This window comes from Oncorhynchus keta, unplaced genomic scaffold (genome assembly GCF_023373465.1).
Source record: "Oncorhynchus keta strain PuntledgeMale-10-30-2019 unplaced genomic scaffold, Oket_V2 Un_contig_4543_pilon_pilon, whole genome shotgun sequence".
Classification (NCBI taxonomy): domain Eukaryota; kingdom Metazoa; phylum Chordata; class Actinopteri; order Salmoniformes; family Salmonidae; genus Oncorhynchus; species Oncorhynchus keta.
Genome location: NW_026287832.1, coordinates 12,501 through 15,000, shown reverse-complemented (window position 1 = coordinate 15,000; position 2,500 = coordinate 12,501). Strand labels below are relative to the sequence as shown.

The following is a 2,500-nucleotide window of genomic DNA, read 5'->3' as shown; positions in this document are numbered from 1 at the left end:
TCCTCTCCTAGCCCCTCCTCCCCGTCCTCTCCTCTCCTACCCCCTCCTCCCCGTCCTCTCCTACCCCTCCTCCCCGTCCTCTCCTACCCCCTCCTCCCTGTCCTCTCCTCCTTGTCCTCTCCTCACCATTCCTTCCCTCTCGTCTCCATTCCTTTCCTCTCCTCTCCTCTCCATTCCTTTCCTCTCCTCTCCTCTCCATTCCTTTCCTCTCTTCTCCATTCCTTTCCTCTCCTCTCCATTCCTTTCCTCTCGTCTCCATTCCTTTCCTCTCTTCTCCATTCCTCTCCTCTCTCTCTCCTCTCCATTCCTTTCCTCTCTTCACCATTCCTTTCCTCTCCTCTCCATTCCTTTCCTCTCGTCTCCATTCCTTTCCTCTCTTCTCCATTCCTTTCCTCTCCTCTCCTCTCCATTCCTTTCCTCTCTTCTCCATTCCTTTCCTCTCCTCTCCTCTCCTCTCCATTCCTTTCCTCTCTTCACCATTCCTTTCCTCTCCTCTCCATTCCTTTCCTCTCCTCTCCATTCCTTTCCTCTCTTCACCATTCCTTTCCTCTCTTCACCATTCCTTTCCTCTCTTCTCCATTCCTTTCCTCTCTTCTCCATTCCTTTCCTCTCTTCACCATTCCTTTCCTCTCCTCTCCATTCCTTTCCTCTCTTCACCATTCCTTTCCTCTCTTCACCATTCCTTTCCTCTCTTCACCATTCCTTTCCTCTCTTCACCATTCCTTTCCTCTCTTCACCATTCTTTCCCTCTCTTCACCATTCATTTCCTCTCTTCACCATTCCTTTCCTCTCTTCACCATTCCTTTCCTCTCTTCACCATTCCTTTCCTCTCTTCACCATTCCTTTCCTCTCTTCTCCATTCCTTTCCTCTCTTCACCATTCCTTTCCTCTCTTCACCATTCCTTTCCTCTCTTCACCATTCCTTTCCTCTCCTCTCCTCTCCTCTCCTCTCCATTCCTTTCCTCTCCTCTCCATTCCTTTCCTCTCTTCACCATTCCTTTCCTCTCTTCACCATTCCTTTCCTCTCTTCACCATTATTTTCCTCTCTTCACCATTCCTTTCCTCTCTTCTCCATTCCTTTCCTCTCTTCAGCATTCCTTTCCTCTCCATTCCTTTCCCCTCTTCACCATTCCTTTCCTCTCTTCACCATTCCTTTCCTCTCTTCACCATTCCTTTCCTCTCTTCACCATTCCTTTCCTCTCTTCACCATTCCTTTCCTCTCTTCACCATTCCTTTCCTCTCTTCACCATTCCTTTCCTCTCTTCACCATTCCTTTCCTCTCTTCTCCATTCCTTTCCTCTCTTCACCATTCCTTTCCTCTCTTCACCATTCCTTTCCTCTCTTCACCTCTCCTCTCCTTGTTCTCTCCTCTCCTTGTCCTCTCCTCTCTTCACCTCTCCTCCTCCTTGAAATACCAAGACTGGAATGTATGTGTGTGTCTGTCTGCCTGCCTGTCTGTCTGTCTGCCTGTATGTCTGTCTGCCTGTATGCCTGTATGTATGTATGTCTGTCTGTCTGTCTGTCTGTCTGTCTGTCTGTCTGTCTGTCTGTCTGTCTGTCTGTCTGTCTGTCTGTCTGTCTGTCTGTCTGTCTGTCTGCCTGTATGTCTGTCTGTCTGTCTGTCTGTCTGTCTGTCTGCCTTTGTTTAATCTGTTATTATTACACTCTGTCTGTCTGTCTGTCTGTCTGTCTGTCTGTCTGTCTGTCTGTCTGCCTGTCTGTCTGTCTGCCTGTCTGTCTGTCTGTCTGTCTGCCTGTCTGTCTGTCTGTGTTTAACCTGTTATTTTTACAATCTGCCTCCCTCATCATTTTGTATCCCTGAACCATAGTAGAGGTCAGAGGTCATGGTTACCTGGACCACAGATTTATGATAGTAGAGGTTAGAGGTCATGGTTACGTGGACCACAGAGATATGATAGTAGAGGTTAAAGGTTAGTGATAAGGTAACAGGGGGAGATGTTAGGGGTTAATACCTGGACCACAGAGATATGATAGTAGAGGTTAAAGGTCATGGTTACCTGGACCACAGAGTTATGATAGTAGAGGTTAAAGGTCATGGTTACCTGAACCACAGATTTATGATAGTAGAGGTTAAAGGTCATGGTTACCTGGACCACAGAGTTATGATAGTAGAGGTTAGAGGTCATGGTTACCTGGACCACAGAGTTATGATAGTAGAGGTTAAAGGTTAGTGATAAGGTAACAGGGGGAGATGTTAGGGGTTAATACCTGGACCACAGAGTTATGATAGTAGAGGTTAAAGGTCAAAGGTTACCTGGACCACAGAGTTATGATAGTAGAGGTCAGAGGTCATGGTTACCTGAACCACAGAGTTATGATAGTAGAGGTTAAAGGTCATGGTTACCTGAACCACAGATTTATGATAGTAGAGGTTAAAGGTCATGGTTACCTGAACCACAGATTTATGATAGTACAGGTTAGAGGTCATGGTTACCTGGACCACAGAGTTATGATAGTAGAGGTTAAAGGTTAGTGATAA

The 2,500-nt window shown here is 46.5% G+C and overlaps 1 protein-coding gene across 1 annotated transcript in view; it reads right to left on the bottom strand.

Moving 5' to 3' along the window:
* LOC127924784 (protein diaphanous homolog 3-like) overlaps positions 1 to 2,500 on the bottom strand; it is a 25,976-nt gene that overhangs the window by 22,922 nt on the left and 554 nt on the right. The window lies entirely within an intron of this gene.